The 8,777-nt window shown below is 44.8% G+C and overlaps 2 pseudogenes; both read left to right on the top strand.

Annotated features, from left to right (window-relative positions):
- Positions 1-3,676: 3,676 nt before the first annotated feature.
- LOC127184789 (gamma-aminobutyric acid receptor-associated protein-like) lies at positions 3,677-4,016 on the top strand (annotated as a pseudogene).
- A 1,735-nt stretch (positions 4,017-5,751) lies between these two features.
- LOC127184826 (uracil-DNA glycosylase-like) lies at positions 5,752-8,407 on the top strand (annotated as a pseudogene).
- Positions 8,408-8,777: the final 370 nt, after the last annotated feature.

Genomic DNA, 8,777 nt, shown 5'->3' with positions numbered 1-8,777 from the left:
GAAAGACACACATGGCATACACTCACTTATAATGGATATTAGCCCTATAGTACAGGATAAACATTCTACAATTCACAGACTCTAATAAGATAAGTAACAAGAATGACCCAAGGGAGGATGCTTAAATTTCACTCATGGGGAAATTGAATAGACAACAGAAGCAGTTGAAGAGAGGTAACAAGGTAGAAGAGGAGCAGAGAGAAATCAGGGTGGAAATCAGGCCTGGGAAGAGTGGGATCGGGAGGACAGAGGGCCTTCAGAAAGAAGAGAAACTGTGGGTGGGGGCATCTCTATGACAAGCTGGAGATCTAAGACAGGATAGGCTTCTGGGAGGATATGGGAGTAACTCTGAGACTCCTAGTAGCAGGGTCATTGAGACTGGAGAGGGCAACCTGTAACTACACAGGACTCCTAGCAGAGGGAGGAGAACACCAACCCACCCACAAAAACTTTGACCCAAAATTTACCTCATCTACAAGATGCACAGGGATAAAGACAGAACAGAGATTTAGTTAATGTCCAACCAATGCCTGGCCCAACCTGAGAGCCACCCATGGGAGGGAGCTAACCCCTGACACTATTAAGGATCTCTGCTATGCTTGCAGACAGGAGCCTAGCAAAACTGCCCACTGAGAGGCTCTACCCAGCAACAGATGAAAACAGATGTTGAGACAGCCAAACATTGGTCAAAGCATAGGGAGCCTTGTGGAAGAGTGGGGAGGGGAGAAGGATAGAAGGATGTGGAGGGGACAGGAGCTCCACAAGAAGACCAACAGAACCAACTAACCAGGGCATAGAGGGGCCTGTGGAGACTGAAGCACCAGCCAAGCACCATGCATGGACTGGACCGAGGCCCCCTACACAGATGTAGCCAATAGACAGCTTGGTCTTCATGTGAGTCTTCTAGTAAGGGGAGTGGGGGCTGTCACTGACATGGTCTCTGTTGCCTGCTTTTTGATTGCTTTTCCCTGGCAGGGCTGCTTTGACAGGCCTCAGGTGAAGATGAACTCAGTCCTGATGTGATTTGATGTTCTGGGGTGGGTTGGAAGAGGGGGCTCTTCTTTGCTGAGGTATAGGGGAGGAGGGGAAACGGGGAAGAGGGAGAGAAGTTGGGACAGGGAGGAGAGGAGGGGGAGACTATGATCAGGATGTAAAACAAATAAATAAATGAATAAATTTAATAAAAATAAGATTTCTTGGGAAATATTGTGGTGTTAGGGTTCCTATCTTTGTTTTTAAAGCTAAAAGAAATTCTGTTCCCACCCTTTGCTCCTTTCCCTGTATCTGACTCCAGGATGAGATAGTCTTATTAGGATTTCTTCAAACCTAGTGGTGTGTGTTTGTGTGTGTGTGTGTGTGTGTGTGTGTGTGTGTGTGTGTTTACCCTTCATAGTTCAATGAGGATGCGGTAGTGGGAGTCCCCAAAGCAGGGGTTTTTACAAAGCCACCATGCAGGGATTACATGAGTACTGCCCGCCTCTATGTGTTGTGTGGGTCGTGTTTCTTCTTGCCCTCATTCATTTCAGTAAGATAGAAAGGGAAGGGGCAGGTGAGTAAAAGAAGGTGATGGATCACACTTATGACTAATCATAAGAATAATATATTCCAGAAATAAAGAAAGGTCTGGTGGAATACAAAGAAAGATTATCTCTTTTGCTGAGGACTTGACTAGTCAGGACCAAACTGACGCAGAGATAAAGGCAAAGATACGTACAGGTGGACGCCATCTCACTCCACCTCACCAACAGACTTGGTCGTTTTATTTGGGGGTGGGGGCGTTGGACAACAATGGCAGAGAAAAAGACTGCAGTAGGAAGAGGAACTGCATAGGAGAGATGAAATTTTCCAGCCTTTTTGCTCTAGTCCTGTATTTTTCCTTTTTTCTTTTTTCATGACCAGATGTCTAGACAAGAAGCAGAGGTCGGTTACCAAGGAAACTGAAGCTGAGTGTGCTTGATTGGTGAAGTTTGAGACAAAAACAAAATTGCTATTCAAAATGCAAGCTCTTGTGGAGGATGGGCATATACTGAGCATGTAGACATCTATTAATTCTTACAATTATTTTGCATGCGCGAGCATGCGAGCGCGCGCATGCGCGTGTGTGTGCATGTACACACATGAATCCACAAACACATAAAAGATAAAAACAGATTTTCCTACAAGATTAATTGGGACTCACTCTACAGAAAGACCTTGAATTCTACCTACTCCTGGTACCTTCTTTTTCTTTTTTCTTTTTTTCTGGCTCCATACTGTTAATATCTCGTTGTACCCCATGCCTGAGTCTGAAGAAATCCTCATAAGACTATCTCATCATGGAGTCAGTTACAGGGGAAGGAGCTAAGGGTGGAAACAGAATTTCTTTCAGCTTTAAAAACAACAAAGATATAAACCCAAGCATCAAAACATTTCCCAAGAAATCCTCTGAAAATGAGAAAATACAACCAAAATCTTGATCTTTCAAATGTGTAATTAATAGGCATTACTATTTGGTCAGCTAGCAGAGTGCTATGCAAATATAATTGAAATAATTAAATACTTTGCCATTTCTTATACGTTGCTGCCCCTAGTGTTTCAAATAGTAACTGCACCGTTCGTGCTGCTGAAGGCCATTAAAGTTTTTTCCTCCTCCATTTCAATGTTTATATACAGAGCTTCAGACTTGTATCTATATTTTCAGCATAGTTGAATATATCTGTTAATCGATTTTATTACGAAAGACCAAAAGAGCTAGTCATCTGGCGCCTTATGATTCTTTTCATGGGAGTATAATCTGTGGCAACTACTTTCTGATATAAGCATTGTTTGCATGAGAAACAATGTTCATTTGCATGCGCTGACATGACTTCAGAAAATTTGTGCTGATGTCACACATGTTCTAATAATGTGATTTCCAGGGAAACTGAAAGTTAATATGAAGCCTGCTTTAAAGTTTTAGGCAAACAAAATGTATTCATATATGTGTACAGTGTCTTCTAAGATTGGAAGACTTGCCCTAGCAAACAAAAAGCTTAGATTTGAGAAGGGGCGCGCGCGCGCGCGTGTGTGTATGCATGTGTGTGTGTGCATGCCAAGAGAATAAGCTTCCAGTGATAAGAATCTATTGTGCACTGCTAGGTTTGCAAGAATTTGCATTACTTTATTTGACTATTATAGTCATACAATAAGTTGGGTTATCATAACCAAGTTGGCTCTTGCAAAAAAAAAAAAAAAGACTTGATTCTCTGAGGCTGACTTCCTCTGAATGACAAGGTGAACAGAAACGTTATTGATTCTAAGATCTCTCTGGTACTTTTAGTTGTCATAGCCCATTGTAGTTGGAGGAAATTCTAGTAGGGAAATTAATTTTGATGGCTCAGTGTCAGCGTCCATGCAGTAGTATTTCTTGCCAGTGGTCTGATGGAGAGCTTTATCTTCTTTGATTTACAAATGAGGTGCCACCTGAAAATAAAAAAGAGGCAAACCCAGATCTTCCATTTCTGAAGTGTGTGCTTTGAAACCACACCTTGCCATGTCTGCCTGTGCAGTTCCTTGGCTTCCCTCTTGTAGTAAGATCTTAGAACACTTATTTAAAAAAAACCCCATTATATAGTGATGTGCTGTTTAACAATAGGAATATTGTTAAACACACACCAATTCCTTCAGCCCAGCCTAGTCCAGCCTGGTTCTTGGGAGAATGAAATTCTTGTACAAAGCGGTTTGAGAAGCGCCACTCTGAGGGCAAGAAAATCCAAAAGAAATATCTAGACTGGGTCCCAGTGATAGTAGAAAAAGCTCCCAAAGCTCAGATAGGATATCTGGACAAAAAGAAGTAGCTGGTGCCTTGTCATCTTACAGTTGGTCAGTTCTACTTCTTGCTCTGGAAGTGAATTCATCTCCGTGCTGAGGATGCCGTGTTTTTCAACACCAGTTCCGCAATGAGTAAGCTGTACCAGGAACAGGATGGAGAAGACTTCTTTCTATACATTGCCCACCGTGATGAACACGTCTACCGTCCGTGGAGCTGCTGTATCTGAGGTGGGGGCTCCATTCTACAAAGAGAGGTGGTGCTCCTGCCTTGACTTTCACTTCCTCCTTGAGGTGAAAACAGCACCTCCTTGCTTCAGGACCTGCACTTACTGTTTGCAGCTGTCTCTCCAGTCCTCTCAGCTAGAGGGACAATGGTAGATAAGGCCTCTATACATCTCTCTTTCCCCTTGTTTACTTTCCATGCCCACTCTGCTTTAGACTTCCTGAGTGTCCATCTCTGTCATGCCTGGTGATTGTTTTGGTTTCTGTTACCTTTCTAACTGCTCAAAAACCCCCAACAATCCCTTCCTTTCACTACCTTCTTTTTGCAGGGTAGATGGAAGTGATTGACATGGGGTGGGGGAAGGTAGGCGGCACATCAATAAAGAGGAGATGACTGAGCTGAAGGAAAAAGAAAAAAGAAAAAAGAAAAGTGTGCTGTCTAGTGATTTCTTCACTATGTAAACATCTTAGCATGTACTGTGACATCACCAGATGATACAGTCTTAAGGAACTACCATAACATATGTGGTCTGTTGTTCAAAGAGATGTCTTTATGCACTGCATGAAATGCACATGTACATTAACTGACCTGTACCCAGCAGTTACATACTCACCTGTTCATTTGACCTTTTCAACACACACACACACACACACACACACACACAGAGAGAGAGAGAGAGAGAGAGAGAGAGAGAGGAGGAGAGAGGAGGAGAGAGAGAGAGAGAGGAGAGAGAGGAGAGAGAGGAGAGAGAGAGAGAGAGAGAGAGAGAGAGAGAGAGAGAGATGTTTATTGAGTGCCTATGGGACTCATAAGTTAATTCAGATGAAAATCTTGGATACTAGAATATTATATTAGCTTGCTAAGGATGCTGAAAACTATATATCACATGACAGATATATGTTAGACTTTTCATCACTTGGAAGTACCAGAGAGACATAGTTCAGAAGAGAGATTCAGTTTGGCCCCTAGTCTGTGCAGCCAGAGTCCATGCCTTGGCCTGCATTGTTATGAGACTGTGGTAAGGAAAAGCCTCATCGCAAAGGGGCATGGGAGAAAGAGCAGCTCACCCCAGGGCAAGCCATAGCTCTTGGGGGCATTCCTCTTATTTTATGCTTCTGGCTGCATCTCTATATATGTATGCATTGAACGTAAGGCCTCACATGTTAGGCAAGTGTTCAACCCTCAGCTATGTCCTCAGACCATTTTGTTTCGCTTTTGAGACAGTGGCTCACTAAATTATCCAGGCTAGCCTTGAACTTGTGATCTTTCTGCCTTAGCCTCTCAGTAGGTAGGATGACAGGCCTGGACTATGGGGTCCAACTGCTTACAAAGTTTTGAGGAAACCCCAAATGGCTAGTTATTCCCAGAGTCAGTGTTCAAGGGTTCATTTTTTCCACATCCTCACCAACACTTATTCTGTCTTTTCTAACAAGTATGAATTTGTATCTCATGGTGGCTTTAACTTGCATTTTCCTCTAAAGATTAGTGATGTTAAGCACACGTTAGTAATTTGTAAGTCGTGGGCTGGAGAGATGGCTCCGAGGTTAAGAGCACTGGCTGCTCTACCAAAGTCATGAGTTCCATTCCTAGCAAATACATGGTGGCTCACAACCATCTATAATGAGATCTGGTGCCCACTCCTGGTGTGCAGGCAGAATACTGTATACATAATAAATTAATAACTCTTTTTTAAAAAAATCTGTAAGTGGGAGCACAGCGGCGGAGGCGGCGGGTCCAGCATGGGCGTCCTCAGGCGGCGAGCTGTGGGCTTGGCGCGGGTGGGGGGGGAGGCCCTGCAGGCGCCCAGGGGTGCCAGGCCGCGGAGCCTGACTCCCGATCCCGACTCCTGGCAGGCTAGCCAGGCTAAGAAGGCCCGGGTGGGACCGGACAAGCAGGCCACACTGCCTTTCTCGCCGCTCAGTGCCTAGCGGCTTGACCGCATCCAGAGGAACAAGGCCGAGGCACTGCTCAGGCTCGCAGCCCGCAAACGTGCCCAAGGCTTCGGCGAGAGGCTGGAAGCGGCAGCTCAGTGGCGAGTTTGGGAAGTCATACTTCATCAAGCTAATGGAATTTGTAGCTGAAGAAAGAAAACATCACAAGGTCTATCTGGCCCCGGAACAGGTGTTCACATGGACCCAGATGTGCGACATCCGAGAAGTGAAGGTTGTCATCCTGGGACAGGATCCCTATCACGGACCTAATCAGGCTCATGGGCTCTGCTTCAGTGTTCAAAAACCAGTTCCGCCCCCGCCCGGTTTGGAAAACATTTTTTAAAATAATTTTTAAAATTAATTTATTCTTGTTACATCTCAATGTTTATCCCATCCCTTGTACCCTCCCATTCTTCCCTCCTTCCCATTTTCCCATTATTCCCCTCCCCTATGACTGTTCCTGAGGGGGATTACCTCCCTCTGTATATGCTCATAGGGTATCAAGTCTCTTCTTGGCTACTTGCTGTCCTTCCTCTGAGTGCCACCAGGTCCCCTTCTCCAGGGGACATGGTCAAATGTGAGGCACCAGAGTACGCGAGAAAGTCATATCCCACTCTCCAGTCAAGTGTGGAGACTGTTCTGACCATTGGCTAGATCTGGGTAGGGGTTTAAAGTTCACCGCCTGTATTGTCCTTGGCTGGTGCCTTAGTTTGAGTGGGACCCCTGGGCCCAAATATGCTTATCATATTGTTCTACTTATAGGTTTCTAGGACCCTCTGGATCCTTCTACTTTGCTATTCTCCCATGCTTCTCTCATTTAGAGCCCCAATAGGATGTCCTCCCCTCGGTCCCAGTTTCCTGGTAAGTGAAGGCTTTCGTGGGACATGCCCCTTGGGCTAGTATGCAGATATAAGTGAGTATATACCATTTGATTCTTTCTGCTTCTGGGTTAACTCACTCATTATGATCATTTCTAGCTCAATCCATTTTTTCCACAAATTTCGGGAATTCCTTGTTTTTAATAGCTGAGTAGTATTCCATAGTGTATATGTACCACAGTTTCTTTATCCATTCTTCTACTGATGGACACTTAGGCTGTTTCCATGTTCTGGCTATTATGAATAAGGCTGCTATGAACATGGCTGAACAAATTTTCTTGTTGTGTGCTGTAGCATCTTCTGGGTATATTCCAAGGAGTGGAATAGCTGGGTCTTGAGGAAGCACTATTCCCATTTTTCTGAGATAGCACCAGATAGATTTCCAAAGTGGCTGTACTAGTTTGCATTCCCACCAGCAATGAAGGAGTGTTCCTCTCTCCCCACATCCTCGCCAGCATGTGGTGTCGCTTGAATTTTTGATCTTAGCCATTCTGATGGGTGTAAGATGGAATCTCAGAGTTGTTTTGATTTGCATTTCCCTGATGACTAAGGACGTTGAGCATTTCTTTAAGTGTTTCTCAGCCATTTGAAATTCCTCTGTGGAGAATTCTCTGTTTAGTTCCAAGCCCCATTTCTCAATTGGGTTATTTGGTTTGGTGGTGTTTAATTTCTTGAGTTCTTTATATATTTTGGATATTAGACCTTTGTCAGATGTAGGGTTGGTGAAGATCTTTTCCCAGTCTGTAGGCTGTTGCTTTGTTCTCTTGACAGTGTCTCCTGCTTTATAGAAGCTTCTCAGCCTCCTGAGGTCCCATTTATTAATGGTTGATGTTAAGGCCTGGGCCGTTGGTGTTCTGTTCAGGAAGTTGTCTCCTGATCCAATATGTTCCAGGCTCTTCCCCACTTTTTCTTCTAAGTGACTTAGTGTCTCTGGTTTATGTTGAGGTCTTTAATCCACTTGGATTTGAGTTTTGTGCAAGGTGACAAATATGGGTCCAGTTTCATTTTTTTACACATAGACCTCCAGTTAGACCAGCACCATTTGTTGAAGATGCTATCCTTTTTCCATTGAATGGATTTGGCTTCTTTGTCAAAAATCAAATGACCATATGTGTGTGGATTCATATCTGGGTCTTCGAATCGATTTCACTGATCAACCAGCCTGTTGCTGTGCCAGTACCATGCTGTTTTAATTACTATTTGGAAAACATTTTTAAAAGCTGTCCACAGACATTGATGGTTTTGTTCATCCTGGCCATGAGGATTTGTCAGGGTGGGCCAGACAAGGTGTCCGCCTCTTCAATGCTGTCCTCACTGTCCGTGCGCACCAAGCCAACCCCCAGAAGGAGAGGGGTTGGGAGCAGTTCACTGATGCAGTTGTGTCCTGGTTAAATCAAAACCTGAATGTCCTTGTCTTCCTACTCTGGGGTTCTTATGCCCAGAAGAAGGGCAGCGCCATCAACAGGAAGTATCACCATGTCCCTGTTGACGGTGTACAGAGGTTTCTTTGGATGTGGACATTTTTCTAAAGCCAACGAACTGCTCCAGAAGTCTGTCAGACACCCATCAACTGGAAGGAGCTGTGAGCCTGAGCTGCAGGCATGCATCTCCAGCAGCGCTGTCCGATACCACCACAGAAGTGTTTGCCAGCTAAGAAGTCACTGGAAATGCCCTTGTTCTTAAGCTCCCCCTGTGAGTGAGGAAAGCGGTGAGATCTCTGTAAAACTGTCCTGAGCCAGCCAGGCTGCAGAAGCCGCAGCTTTGGCAGCCAGGCCTCTTGACTGGCACTAGGTTTGAACTCTTCCAGGCCAGGCAGGGTGGCTGCTTAAACGCCCACTTCTCACAGAGCAGCAGACACATACCTGGCCCTCCTGTGGGCTGTACTCGGGTTGTAGGGGTGGTGAGCTGTAGTTTGGTGGCTGCTGCTATTGAGAGTTGGAGATTACTAAGTGTGCG

This window comes from Acomys russatus, chromosome X, assembly GCF_903995435.1.
Source record: "Acomys russatus chromosome X, mAcoRus1.1, whole genome shotgun sequence".
Classification (NCBI taxonomy): domain Eukaryota; kingdom Metazoa; phylum Chordata; class Mammalia; order Rodentia; family Muridae; genus Acomys; species Acomys russatus.
Note: the sequence above shows the minus strand (reverse complement) of the source record. Positions and strands in the feature narration are given on the sequence as shown.